The following is a 14,599-nucleotide window of genomic DNA, read 5'->3' as shown; positions in this document are numbered from 1 at the left end:
GAAAAAGATATTCCACATAATGGTATTCAAAACAGAGCAGGAGTAGCTATACATAAATCAGACAAAATAGACATCAAATAAAAAATTGTCACAAGAGACAAAGTCATATATATACAATGGTAAAGGAGTCAGTTCATCAAAAGGGTACAGCAAATGTAATATCTATCTATCTATCATCTACACACACACCACCGATGTCAAAAACCCTATATATATAAAGCCGATATTAACAGAACTGAAAGGAAAAATAGCAATACATTAATAGCTGGGGACTTCAGTACACCAGTTAATCAATGGATAGATCATCTAGAGATAAAATCAATAAGGAAACAGTAGACTTGAACAACACTGTAGACCAAATGGACATAAAAAAGACATATAGGAAATTTTTTCAACATCAGCAGAATACACTTTTCTCAAATACACAAGGAACATTCTCTAGGACACATCACATGTTAGTCACAAAATAAGCCTTACAAATTTAAGAATATTGAAATGATATCACACACCTTTTCCAACCAAAATGCAATGAAATTAGATATCAATAGCTGAAAGAAAATTGGAAAATTTACAAATGTGTGGAAATTGACAAACATACTCCTGAACACCAGAGTGCCAAAGAAGAAATAAAAAAGGAGAAGTGGGGTGCCTGGCCAACTTAGTTAAGCATCTGACTCTTGATTTTTGCTCAGATCATGATTTCAAGTTTCATGGGATCAAACCATGCATCTGGCTCTCTGCGCTGATGGTGTAAGCCTGCTTGGGATTCTTTCTTAACCCCTCCCCCTCTAAATTAATTAATTAATTAATTAAACAATTTTTTAAAAAGGAGAGAGGGAATAAGAAGGTGGCATCGTAGGAGGACCCCAGGCTTGCCTCGTTCCTTGAACACAGCTAGGTAACTATAAAATCATTCTGAATAGTCAAGAAATCATACTGAGGACTGATAGAACAAACCACACAATAAGAGGGAGAGAAGAGGCCAGTTAGAGGAAGGTAGCAATTGCAGAGATATGGTTTGGAGGAGAAACAGATCACAGGTGCTTCAGAGGGGTGGGACCCCTGGTTGTGGAGAAAGGTGAGAGAGAAAAAGAAAAGTGCACGGGTGATTTCATGAGAACGTACTCAAAGCCAGTGGCTAGGAAAATGAGATGGGATGATTTTCAGGAGTTTTTGCAACCAGTAAGGCTCAAAGACTAGAGTTTTATAGGTCCACAGCATGGCTGGTATAGAGCCATATGGTGTGCTGCCCTACTCCTTGAGAGAAGGCAGGCATGTAACCCAGGGGCAGAAGGCACGTTTTGAGGACTGCTTAAGATGCACGGGGAGAGACTGTTCTCTATTCTTGGAACACATCTGTGAGAGATGGCATTGCGTCTCTGTGGACAAAAGAGCTGGTAGGAACCATATTGTTCCCATGCCCTTCAGCATAGGCACAGAGACACTTATTGAGGGTGGCTATCCTGGACACTGGCTTGCTTTGCTCCAAATCCCATGCCCCTGTGCTCTGACATGACTGACCTTCTGGGTCAAAGCTGCATCAGTCACAGTGAAATGAAACCTTTTCCCAGAGGACTAACACAGGTATTCATTACAGAAAGTCCCCAAAGTTTTTAAAAGTCAGCAGGCCTGACTAAGGTAGAGACCAAGGTGTGCTGTGCTGCTTCAGACAGGCAAGTGAACCAGAGACAGTGTGAAATCAGCAATCTGAAAAATGCCTGTAACACACAGGAGAAATTATTTGCTCCTCTGAAAGTGCTTCCTGAGAGCAATAAGCAGAGTCCCCTCTCCAGGGACAAAGAAGCAGGCTGGTGCAATTTCCCTCTCCTGCCGCTCAGAATAAACCAACTTCAGTAAACAGCACAGTTCCAACATTGGCTGGCTAATCTGCTTACACCAAATCTGGACCCCCTGTGTTCTGCTGGTACTGCTTTTCTCAGGCAGGTATGCCTTAGGATCAGCTCAGCAAGCTCTTCCCCCAGAATACCGAAGACAAAATTAAAAAAAAAAAAAAACCCACAAGCACTTATGTCTATTATCCATAGCATTCTGCAAAGCTTCAGTTCTAGTGGAAATAGCATTAGGTATCTTCTAACAAGCAGACCAGACCATACATAGTTGAAGCTCGACACACTCTGGCCAAGGTCCAAACACTGCTCACTGAAAGCAAGGAGAAACTCTGCAGCTGACTGACCTGAGGAATAGAGCTGCCAAAACACAGCAGCAGAGCTCATGAAGTACACACCAGAGACACTTCGTGAGCACCAGTCCTGAACATTATATGACCTCTTCTTTATAAAGTCATTACTGTCAGTAACAGGAAACAAACAGGTTTTCCTAACACAGAAAAGAAGACATCGACTTAGACAAAATGCCAAGATGGAAGAATTCATCCCAAAAGAAAGAAAAAGAAAATATCACAGCCAGGGATCTAATAGAAACAGATATAAGTAATATGCCTGATCTAGAATTTAAAGCAACAATCATAAGGATACTAGCTGGACTTCGGGAGAGCATGGACAGCGTCAGAGAGGCCCTTACCATAGAGATAAGAGCTAAGAAACAAACAGGCCAAAATGAAAAATGCAATAACAGATTTGAAAATGACTGGATGGAATTACCACAAGAATGGAAGAAGAGGAATGAATAAGTGATGTAGAAGATGGGATTATGGAAAATAATGAAGCTGAACAAAAGACGGAAAGAAAAATCTTGGATCAATAAAGTAGAATTAGGGAACTCAATGACTCCAAGAAACATAATAGCATTTGCATCATAGGAGTCCCAGGGGAAGAAGACAGAAAAAGGGGGAAGAAAATTTATTTCAAGAAACAATTATAGAAAACTTCCCTAATCTGTGGAAGGAAACAGATATACAGGTCCAGGGACACAGAGAACTCCCATCAAAATCAACAAAAGCTGTGCTTGCTTTAGCAGCACGTATACTAAAATTGGAATGATACAGAGAAGATTAGCATGGCCCCTGTGCAAGAATGACATGCAAATTCGTGAAGCATTCCATATTTGTAGCAAGATGTCTGAAACAGAATTTAGAATCATGGTAATAAGAATACTAGCTTGAGTCGAAAATAGATTAGAATCCCTTTCTGCACAGATAAAATAAGTAAAAAATAGCCAGAATGAAATTAAAAATCCTATAACTGAGCTGCAATCACGGATGGATGCAGTGGCGTCAAGGATGGACAAGGCAGAACAGAGAATCAGCGATGTAGAGGACAAACTTATAGAGAATAACGAAGAAGAAAAAAAGAGGGAGATTAAGGAAAAAGAGCACTATTTAAGAATTAGAGAAATCAGAGGCTCATTAAAAAGGAACAACATCAGAATCATAGGGATCCCAGAAGAGGAAGAGAGAGAAATAGATGTAGAAGGGTTATGTGAGCAAATCATAGCGGAAAACTTTCCTAACCTGGGGAAAGACACAGACATCAAAATCCAGGAATCACAGAGGACCCCCATTAGATTCAATAAAAACCGACCATCAACAAGGCATATCATAATCGAATTCACAAAATACTCAGGCAAGGAGAGAATCATGAAAACAACAAGGGAAAAAAAGTCCCTAACCTACAAGGGAAGACAGATCAGGTTTGCCGCAGAACTATCCACAGAAACTTGGCAGGACAGATAGGAGTGGCAGGATATATTCAGTGTGTTGAATCAGAAAAATATGCAGCCAAGAATTCTTTATCCAGCAAGGCTGTCATTCAAAATAGAAGGAGAGATAACAAGTTTCCCAGACAAACAAAAATTAAAGGAGTTTGTGACCATTAAACCAGCCCTGCAAGAAATTTTAAGGGGGACTCTCTCAGGGGTGAAAAGATGAAAAACAAAAACAAAAACAAAAAGACCAAAAGACCAAAAACAACAAAGGATTAGAAAGTACCAGAGAACACCACCAGGAACTCCAACTCTACAAGCATCATAATGACAATAAATTCATATCTTTCACTACTCACTATAAATGTCAATGGACTCAATGCTCCAATAAAAAGACATAGGGTTACAGAATGGATAAGAAAACAAGATCCATCTATATGCTGTGTACAAGAGACCACTTTAGACCTAAAGACACCTACAGATTGAAAGTAAGGGGATGGAGAACCATCTATCATGCTAATGGTCAACAAAAGAAAGCTGGAGTAGCCATAATTATATCAGACAATCTAGACTTTAAAATAAAGATGGTATCAAGAGATCCAGAAGGGCATTATATCATAATCAAGGGGTCTATAGACCAAGATCTAACAATTGTAAACATTTACCTGCCAAATGTGGTAGCACCTAAACATATAAATCAATTAATCACAAACGTAAAGAAACTCATCAATAGTAATACCATAATAGTAGGAGACTTCAACACCCAGCTCACAGCAATGTACAGATCATCTAAGGAAAAAAATCAACCAGGAAATAATGGCTTTGAATGACACACTGGACCAGATGCACTTAACAGATATATTCAGAACATTTCATCCTGAAAGAGCAGAATATACATTCTTCTCCAGTGCACATGGAATGTTCCCCAGAATAGACTATATACTGGGACACAAATCAGCCCTAAGTAAGTACAAAATTATTGAGATCATACCATGGATATTTTCAGGCCACAATGCTGTGAAACTCGAAATCAACCACAAGAAAAGATTTGGAAAGGTAACAAATACTTGGAGACTCAAGAACATCCTAGTAAAGAATGAATGGGCTAACCAAGCAGTTAAAAAGTATATGCAAGTCAATGAAAATGATAACATCACAACCCAAAACCTCTGGGACGCAGCAAAGGCGGTCATAAGAGGAAAGTGTATAGCAATCCAGGCCTTCCTAAAGAAGGAAGAAAGATGTCAGATACACAACCTAAACTTCCCCCTTAAGGAGCTGGAAAAAGGACAGCAAATAAAACCCCAAACCAGCAGAAGACAGGAAACAATAAAGATTAGAGCAGAAATTAATACTATCAAAACCAAAAAAAAAAAAAAAACAACAACAACAGTAGAACAGATCAATGAAACCAGAAGGTGGTTCTTTGAAAGAATTAACAAAATTGATAAACCACTAGCCAGTTTGATCAAAAAGAAAAAGGAAAGGGACCAAATAAATAAAACAAGAATGAAAAAGAGAGATCACAACCAACACAGCAGAAATAAAAACAGTATAAGAGACTATTATGAGCAATTCTATGCCAATAAATGGGTAATCTGGAAGAAATGGACAAATTCGTAGAAACATATACACTACCAAAACTGAAACGGGAAGAAATAGAAAATTTGAACAGACCCATAACTAGTAAGGAAATCGAATTAGTAATCAAAAATCTGCCAAAAAACAAGAGTCTAGAGCCAGATGGCTTTTCAGGGGAATTCTACCAACCATTTAAGGAAGAATTAACACCTATTCTCTTGAAACTGTTCCAAAAAATATAAATGGAAGGAAAACTTCCAAACACTTTCTTTGAAGCCAGCATTACATTGATTCTAAAACCAGACAGAGACCACACTAAAAAGGAGAAGTATAGACCAAACTCCCTGATGAACATGGATGCAAAAATCGTCAACAAGATATTAGGCAACCGGATCCAACAATACATTGAAAAAATTATTCACAACGACCAAGTGGGATTTATACCTGGGATGCAGGGCTGGTTCAATACCTGCAAAACAATTAACGTGATTCATCACATCAATAAAAGAAAGGACAAGAACCATATGATCCTCTCAATAGATGCAGAGAAAGCATTTGACAAAATACAGCATCCTTTCTTGATAAAAACCCTCAAGAAAGTAGGGATAGATGGAGCACAACTCGAGATCATCAAATGCTAATGCTAATATCGACCCAATGCTAATATCATCCTCAATGGGGAAAAACTGAGAGATTTCCCCCTAAGGTCAGGAATAAGACAGTGATGTCCACTCTCGCCACTGTTATTCAACATAGTATTGGAAGTCTTAGCCTCAGCATTCAGACAACACAAAGAAGTCAAAGGTACCCAAATAGGCCAGGAGGAGGTCAAACTTTCACTCTTCGCAGATGACATGATACTCTATATGGAAAATTCAAAAGATTCCGCCAAAAAAACCTGCTAGAACTGATCCATGAATTCAGCAAAGTTGCAGAATATAAAATCAATGCACAGAAATCAGTTGCATTCCTATATACCAACAATGAAGTGACAGAAAGAGAAATCAAGGAATCGATCCCATTTACAGTTGCACAAAAAACCATAAAATACCTAGGAATAAATCTATCCAAGGAGGTGAAAAATCTACACACTGAAAACTATAGAAAGCTTATGAAAGAAATTGAAGAAGACACAAAAAAATGGAAAAAGTTTCCATGCTCCTGGATAGGAAGAATAAATATTGTTAAAATGTTGATACTACCCAAAGTAATCTACATATTCAATGCAATCCCTGTCAAAGTAACACCAGCATTCTTCACAGAGCTAGAACAAATAATCCTTAAACTTGTATGGAACCAGAAATGACCCTAAATAGCCAAAGCAATCTTGAAAAAGAAAACCAAATCAGAAAGCATCACAATCCCAGACTTCAAGCTGTACTACAAAGCTGTAATCATCAAGCCAGTATGGTACTGGCATAAGAACAGACACTCAGATCAATGGAACAGAATAGAGAACCCAGAAGTGGACCCAAAAACGTATGGCCAAGGAATCTTTGACAAAGCTGGAAAGAATATCCAATGGAATAAAGAGAGTCTCTTCAGCAAGTGGTGCTGGGAAAACTGGACAGCGACATGCAGAAGAATGAACCTGGACCACTTTCTTACACCATACACAAAAATAAACTCAAAATGGATGAAAGACCTCAATGAAACACAGAAAGCCATCAAAATTCTCGAGAAGAAAGCAGGCAAAAACCACTTTGATCTTGGCCGCAGCAACTTCTTACTCAATACGTCTCAAGGGGCAAGGGAAACAAAAGCAAAAATGAACTACAGGGACCTCATCAAAATACAAACCTTCTGCACAGCAAAGGAAACAAAACTAAAGGCAACCAACAGAATGGGAGAAGATATTTGCAAATGGCATATCAGATAAAAGGTTAGTATCCAAAATCTATAAAGAACTTATCAAACTCAACACCCAAAAAAGAAAGAATCCAGTGAGGAAATGGGCAAAAGACATGAATAGACACTTCTCCAAGGAAGACATCCAGATGGCCAACAGAGGGTTGCTGGAGGGGTCATGGGAGGGCGATGGGCTAAATGGGTTCGGGGCATTAAGGAATCTACTCCTGAAATCATTGTTTCACTATATGCTAACTAATTTGGATGTAAATTTTAAAAATAAAGGTACAATTTAACTAAAATCAACAAAAGCAGATCAACACCAAGATATATTATAGTTAAGTTTGCAAAATATAGAAATAAATTTAAAAAAAATTCTAAATGTACCAAGACAAAAGAAGTTCCTAAATTACAAGGAAAGACCAATAAGGTTAGCAGCAGATGTCTCCACAGAACCATGGCAAGCCAGAAGTGAATGACATGATATATACAATGTGCTGAATGGGAAAAATCTGCATCCAAGAATACTCTATCCAGCCAGGCTATAATTATATTAGAAGGAGAGATAAAAAGTTTCACAGACAAAAATTAAAAGAGTTTGTGGCTGTTAACCCATCCCAGCAGGAAATCTTAAAGGGAACCCTTTAAATGGGAAAGAAAGACCAAAATAGACAAAGACTATAAAGGAACAGAGAACATCTCCAGAAACAATGATTAAAAAAAAAAGTAAAGGAAAATGGTGCTGAATACATACCTACCAAAAATTACTCTGAATGTAAATTAACTAAACACTCCAGTGAAAACACATAGGGTGTCCAAATGGATAAAAAAAAATCTATATGCTGCCTACAAGAGACCACTTAGACCTAAAGATACCTGCAGATTGAAAGTGAGGGGATAGAAAAATATTTATCATGCAAATGGATCTCAAAAGAAATCCAGAGTAGGAATGCTTATGCCAGAAAAACTGAACTTTAAACCAAAGACTGTAATAAGAGATGAAGAAGGATGCTATATCATAGAAAGGGGACTATCCAGCAAGAAGACCTAACAATTGTAACTATTTATGCCCTCAACTTGGAACTTCCAAATGTATAAAACAATAGCTAAAATAAAGGAACTCATTGATAATAATACAATAATAGTTGGGGACTTTAACACTCCACTTAGAGCAAGGGACAGATCATCTAAGCAGAAAATCAATAAGACAACAGTGGCTTTGAATGACATACTGGACCAGATGGACTTAACAGATAAATTCAGAACATTTCATTGTAAAGAAGCAGAATACACATTCTTTTCTAGCGCACATGGGACATTCTTTCTCCAGAATAGATCACATATTAAGTCACAAATGAGGCCTCAACAGGCACAAAAAGACTGAAATCATACTATGCATATTTTGTGACCACAATGCTATGAAACTTGAAGTCAACCAGAAGAAAAAAATTGGAACGACCACAAATACAAGGAGGTTAAAGAATATCCTAAGATGGCCAACCGACACATGAAACAATGCTCCACATCACTCATCATCAGGGAAATACAAATCAAAACCACAATGATATACCACCTCACACCTGTCAGAATGGCTAACATTAACAACTCAGGCAACAACAGAGGTTGGCAAAGATGCAGAGAAAGAGGATCTCTCTTGCATTGTTGGTGGCAATGCAAGCTGGTGCAGCCACTCTGGAAAACAGTATGGAGGTTCCTCAAAAAACTAAAAATAGAACTACTCTACGACCCAGCAATTGCACTACTAGGCATTTGTCCAAGGGATACAGGTGTGCTGTGTCAAAGGGACACATGTACCCCCATGTTTATAGCAGCACTATCAACAATAGCCAAAGTATGGAAAGAGCCCAAATGTCCATTGATGGATGAATGGATAAAGAAAAAGTGGTATATATATATATATATATATATATATATATATATACACACACACACACACACACAATGGAGTATTACTTGGCAATCAAAAAGAATGAAATGTTGCCATTTACAATGACGTGGATGGAACTGGATGGTATTATGCTAAGTGAAATTAGTGAGAGAAAGACAAAAATCCTATGACTTCACTCATATGAGGACTTTAAGAGACAAAACAGATGAACATAAGGGAAGGGAAACAAAAATAATATAAAAACAGGAGGGGGACAAAACAGAAGAGACTCATAAATATGGAGAATAAACTGAGGGTTGCTGGAGGAGTTGTGGGAGGGGGGATGGGCTAAATGGGTTCGGGGCATTAAGGAATCTACTCCTGAAATCATTGTTTCACTATATGCTAACTAATTTGGATGTACATTTTTAAAAATAAAAAATAAAATAAAATAAAAAGAATATCCTAGTAAAGAATGAATGGGTCAACCCAGAAATTAAAGAAGTTGATGATAGAGTAGCTCTAATTTTAATTTTTTGGGGAGCCTCCATACTGTTTTCCAAAGTGACAGCACCAGTTTGCATTCCTGCATGCAGTGCAAAAGGGTTCCTCTTTCTCCACATCCTTGCCAACACCTGTTGTTTCTTGTGTCATTGATTTTAGCCATTCTGACAGGTATGAAGTGATATGTCATTGTAGTTTTGATATGCATTTCCCTGATGGTAAGTGATGATGAACATATTTTCAATTTTTTTGGCCATCTGCATGTCTTCTTTGGAGAAATGTATGTACATGTCTTCTGCCCATTTTTATAATTGGATTATTTGTTCTTTGGGTGTTGAGTTGTAGAAGTTGTTTATATATTTTAGGTACTAACCCTTTATTGGATATGTCATTTGCACATATTTTATCCCATTCTGTAGGTTGCCTTTTAATTTTGTTGTTTCCTTTGCTGTGCAGAAGCTTTTTTTTTAATGTGATCAGAAGCTATTTATTTTGATGTATCCTGAATCATTAATTTCTGCTTTTGTTTCCCTTGTCTCAGGAGACATATCTTGAAAAAAGTTCCTATCATTCATGTCAAAGTGGTTACTGCCTGTGCTCTCTTCTAGGATTTTAGTGGTTTAAGGTCTCACATTTAGGCCTTCGATCCATTATGAATTTATGTTTGTGTATGGTGTAAGGAAGTGGTCCAGTTTCATTCATTTGCGTGCTGCTGTCCAGTTTTCCCAATACCATTTGTTGAAGAGACTATTATTTTTCATATTGGATACACTTTCTTGTTTTGTCAAAGATCAATTGACTACATAGTTGTGGGTTTATTTCTGAGTTTTATTCACTGTTCTATTGATCTATATGTCTACTTTTGTGTCAGTACCATACTGTTTTAATCACTACAGCTTTGTAATATAACTTAAAGTTTGAAATTATCATGTGTCCAGCTTTGCTTTTCTGTTTCAAAATTGCTTTGGCTATTCAGGTTCTTTTGTGGTTCCATACAAATTTTAGAATTATTTCTTCTAGTGTTGTGAAAATGTATTGATATCTTTCTAGGGATAGCATTAAATATGTAGATTACTTTGGGTAGTATAGGCATTTCAACAATATTTTCTATTATTATCCATAAGCATGGAATGTCTTTACATATCTTTAGTTCATTTTAAGTTCCTTTCATTAGTGTTGCATAGTTTTGTGTAAAAGTTTTTCACCTCTTTAAGTTTATTCCTAGGTATTTTATTATTTTTGGTACAATTATAAATGGGATTATTTTCCTAATTTCTTTTTCTGGTACTTCATTATTTTTGTATAGAAATACAACAGAGTTTTGCACATTGATTTTGTATCCTGTGCCTTCCTATTTCTTAAAATTTATTTTATTTTAAGAGGGAGAGAGTGGAGGTGAGGAAGAATGAGCAGGGGAGGAGCAGAAAGGAAGAGAGAGAGAGAGAGAGAATGAATCCCAAGCTGGCTGGCTCCATGGCTCCATGCTGTTAGTGTGGAGCCTGACATGGGGCTTAGTCTCAAGAACCCTGAAATCAAGACCTCAGCTGAAATCAAGAGTCACTAACTTAACCAAATGAGCCACCCAGGAGCCCCATGACTTTTCTGAATTTATCAGTTCTACTTGTGTTTTGGTGGAGTATTTAAGGTTTTCTATATGTAGTATTACATCATCTTCAAATAGTGAAAGTTTTACTTCTTCCTTACCAATTTGGATGCTTATTTCTTTTTGTTGTCTGATTGCTGTGGTCAGGACTTCCAGTATTCTGTTGAGTAAAAGTGGTGAGAATGGAAATACTGATCTTATTCCTGACCTTAGAGGAAAAGCTTTCATTTTTTATCTATTTAGCATGATGTTAGCTGTATTTTTTTCATATATGCCCCTTATTATGTTGAGGGCCTCTAAACCTACTTTGTTCAGGATTTTTATCATGAGTAGATGTTGTACTTTGTGAAATGCTTTCTCTGTCTATTGAAATCATCATACTGTTTTTATCCTTTCTCTTAATGATGTGACATATCACATTGACTTTTGAGTATTGAACCAGTCTTGTATCCAGGGAATAAATTCCTCTTGGTCAGGGTAAATGACTATTTTAATGTATTGTTCGATTCAGTTTGCTAGTATTTTGTTGAGGATTACTGGGTCCATGTTCATTACAGTTATTGTCTATATTTATTTTTGTGGTGTTTTCATCTGCTTTTGTTATCAGGGTGATAACTCATAGAATTAATTTCAAACTTTTCCTTCCTTTTTTATTTTTTTGAAATAATTTGAGTGGAATGGGTATTAACTCGTCTTTATTTGGTAGAACTTGCCTGTGAAGCTGACTGGTCCTGGACTTTTGTATTATGGGAATTTTTTTTCTTTTATTACTATTACTGATTCAGTGTCTTTGTTGGTAATTGGTCTGTTCAAAATTTATATTTCTTCCTACTTTAGTTTTTGTAGTTTATGTTTCTAGGAAAATATCCATTTCTCCCAGGTTATCTAATTTGTTGGTATATAGTTTTTCACAATATTCTCTTTTAATTTCTGGTATTTTTGTAGCATTGGTTGTTATTTCTCCTCTTTCTTTGGTGATTTTGTTTATTTAAGTCCTTTATCTCTCTCTCTGTCTCTTTTGACAATTCTGGCTAAAGGCATATCAATTTTGTTGATCTTTTTAAAGAATCAGCTCCTGGTTTGATTGATGTTTTCCATTGTCTTTAGTTTCTATATCATTTATTTCTGCCCTAATTCTTTATTATTTATTATTTTATGGTTTTTTTGTTCTTTTTCTAGCTCCTTTAGGTGTAAGGTTAGATTATTTATTTGATGTTTTTCTTATTTCTTTAGGTAGGCCTATATTGCCTCCAACTTCCCTCTTAGAACTGCTTTTGCTGCATCCCAAAGGGTTTGGACTGTTGTGTTTTTATTTTCTTTTGTTTTTCACGTAATTTTTTTTTTTACTTCTTGGTTGACACATTCATTGTTTAATAACATGTTATTTAACCTCCATGCGTTTGTAGTCTTTCCAGATTTTTTCTTGTGGTTGATTTCTAATTTCATAGCATTGTGGTCAGAAAAGATGCATGGTATTACTTTCATCTTCTTGAATTTTTTGAGGCTTATTTTGTGGGCTAGTATGTGATCTATGCTGGAGAACGTTCCATGTGCACTTGAAAAGAATATGTAGTCTGTTTTTTTAGGGTGGAATGTTCTGAATATATATGTTAAATACATCTATTCCTATGTGTCATTCACAGTCATTGTTCCCTTCTTGACCTTCTGTTTGCATGGTCTGTCCATCAATGTAAGTAGTGTGTTAAAGTCCCCTACTTTAATTGTATACTATCAATTAGTTCCTTTATGTTTGTTACCAACTGTTTTATGTATTTGGGTGCTTCCATATTGGGTGCATACATATATTTAAAATTGTTACATATCTTTGTTGGATTTTCCCTTTTATTATTATATAGTGTCTTCTTTATCTTTCTTTACAGACTTTATTTGAAAGTTTATTTTGTCTTATAGAAGTATTTCTTTGTTTTATTTATTTATTGAGAGAGAGAAAGAGAGAGAAGAGAGAGAGAGAGAGAGAATCACAAGCAGGATCCACACTGTCACTGCAGAGCCCAACGTGGGGATTGAACCCATGAACTGTGAGATCATGACCTGAGATGAAACCAAGAGTCAGATGCTTAACCAACTGAGCCACTTTGGTGCCCCTTTGTAGAAGTGTGTCTACTGAGGCTTTGTTTTACATTCACTTTCATCAACGTTTTTTCATCCTCTTACTTTCAGTCTGCAGGTGTCTTTTGGTCTGAAATGGGTTTCTTGTAAGTAGCATATAGATGGGTCAATGTTTTTTATACAATCTGTCACCCTATGTCTTTTCATTGTAGCACTTAGTTCATTTACATTCAAGGTAGTTATTGATAGATATGTATTTATTGTCATTTTGTTACTTGTTTTGTAGTTGTTTTTGTAGTTTTTCTCTGATCCTTTCTTCTTACTCTTTTTCATGTTTTGCTAGTTTCCTTTAGTGATATGCTTGAATTTCTACTCCTATTTTTTGCATATTTCTTACAGTTTTTTTATTTGTGGTTATATTTGACATATATAATGTCTGCATATAACTTTAAGCTCACCATTACTTAATTTTGAACTCATTCTTTACTCCTCTCCCTTCCACATTTCAGATATTTGGCATAATATTTTATATCCTTTTATTTTTTTGCTTTTCTTGGCTTATTTTTACAGATATACTTACATTTTCTTGCTCTTGTGCTTCCTATTTTTCTTAGTTTTACTTATGGATTTTTTTTGTCACTCAGAGTTCCCCTTAACATTTCTTATAGGGTTGTTTCAGTGATCATAAATTCTTTCAACTTGTGTTTGAGGAACTCTTTCTCTTTCCTTCTATTCTGAATGATAGTTTTGCTGGATAAATTACTCTTGGCTGCAAATTCTTCCCTTTTAGCACTTTGAATACATTATGCTGCTCCCTTTTGGCCTGCACAATTTCTGCTGAAAAATCAGTTGATAGCCTTATGGGGTTTCCCTTTTATGCAATTGTCTTCTTTTCTCTTGCAACTTTTAACATTCTTTATCACTATTTTTTTTTTTTGCCATTTTGATTACTATATTCCTTTGAGTGGACCTCCTTGAGTTGAATTTGTTGGGCGATTTCTGTGCCTTCTGAATATTGATTTCTGTTTTCCTCCACATATCTGGGAAGTTTTCTGATATTATTTCTTCAAATACATTTTTCAACCCTCTTTTCTTACTCTTCTGGAATCCCTATTATGCATTGTTATCACACTTGATGGAGTCACTGAGTTCCCTTAATCTAATATCATTTTTATCATTCTTTTTTCACTGAGTTCTCTAAGTCTTTCCTCATGCAGTGTTTTTTGTCTTTCACCTGTTCGGCTTGATTGTTTTCCACTACTCTATCTTCCAGGTCAGGATATGTTCCTCTGTTTCCTGTAGCTTAGTATTTATTCATCTATTGTATGTTTAAATGCATTTTTTGAGTTCTTCATCTCTGATGTTATTTTTTTTTATCTTTTGTCAAGGGTCTCACTCATATCCTCCACCCTTTTCTGAAGCGCAATGAGTATCTTTATGATCATTACTTTAAATTCAGTATCAATCATGTTATTTATTTCTCT

General features: G+C 36.2%; 1 non-coding gene across 1 annotated transcript; it reads left to right on the top strand.

The window, feature by feature from the left end:
• Positions 1-2,921: 2,921 nt before the first annotated feature.
• On the top strand, positions 2,922-3,028 carry LOC122235664. The gene has a single exon (XR_006213690.1). It is a non-coding gene; the product is annotated as a U6 spliceosomal RNA (small nuclear RNA).
• The last annotated feature ends 11,571 nt before the right edge of the window (positions 3,029-14,599 follow it).

Source organism: Panthera tigris, chromosome X (assembly GCF_018350195.1).
Source record: "Panthera tigris isolate Pti1 chromosome X, P.tigris_Pti1_mat1.1, whole genome shotgun sequence".
Lineage (NCBI taxonomy): Eukaryota > Metazoa > Chordata > Mammalia > Carnivora > Felidae > Panthera > Panthera tigris.
Note: the sequence above shows the minus strand (reverse complement) of the source record. Positions and strands in the feature narration are given on the sequence as shown.